Below are 1,057 nucleotides of genomic sequence, written 5' to 3' on the forward strand. Positions count from 1 at the left end.
TATATATATATATATATATATATATATATATATATAAATTCAATAGTCTGCGTGACCTTGTTGAACTCATAACTGGTTAAATGATTTTGATGTTACATGATAAATATCTATTTATATGTTTCATAAATATCTAACAGTATTGACAAAAAGGACACAACTGTTACAAAAAAAAAAAACGGGGAAAGTATCATTAAAGTTTCTTGAGATACATATTTATATTTCTGTTTTTATGTTTCATATTTATATGCATACATATTTATATTTCTGTTTTTAAGTTTAATCATATATTTTAATCTCAAGCTTTGAGGTCTGAGGACAGGTGATTTATGTGGTACAGACAGATAACGTAATGTCTTAAATTTGATAAAAATAAGAATAAATAAGAATAAGAATAAAAATGGTACATTTGTGTAAAGAACATTCTCATGATCTCTAAATCATATCAGTTACTCTGGTAAAGTTGGCAGGCAAAATTGTGGTATGCAAATTGTGTTTCGTGTTTAGTCTCGTGTCTCAATAATCTGAACATTTTGAAGAAGTTTTCTCCTGAAATGTGTATTATGTGATCATTTACGGCTGAAGGATCTGTTGCTGCAAGTGTTTGAAGGCTCATTTCCATATTGTGATTAATTATTCAGCTATGACTGAACCTAATGAATAAGTAACCTGCTAGATGCTGCCAAATTACAGAACTTGGCAGCAAGTATAGCTGATTTCCTCAGGCTGCCAAATTACTCAGTAGATGCATGCCAGATTATCAGCAGAGAATAAGCAAAAGATCACTCTGTATTGAGTAAAGATTGTACGGTTAAACTCAACACTACAAGAAATCATGACATGATCAATCGAATTATTCATAATGTGGTGCTAATTCTCATGCATCAATATATTAATGAAAAATTAATATAGCATTTTAAACAGTAATTAAGCACACAGTGCCTGCCCAGACTTAGTCCAGATGAAAAGGAAACTCTGTTCCCGTGTTGCTTCACACGGTCCATTGTGTGTCAGTGGCTTTATGATTGATGTGTTTATCAATTCAGTGGTTAGGAAAAGA

The sequence above is a fragment of the Sinocyclocheilus rhinocerous genome, unplaced genomic scaffold (genome assembly GCF_001515625.1).
Source record: "Sinocyclocheilus rhinocerous isolate Xijiao unplaced genomic scaffold, SAMN03320098_v1.1 scaffold148, whole genome shotgun sequence".
Classification (NCBI taxonomy): Eukaryota; Metazoa; Chordata; class Actinopteri; order Cypriniformes; family Cyprinidae; genus Sinocyclocheilus; species Sinocyclocheilus rhinocerous.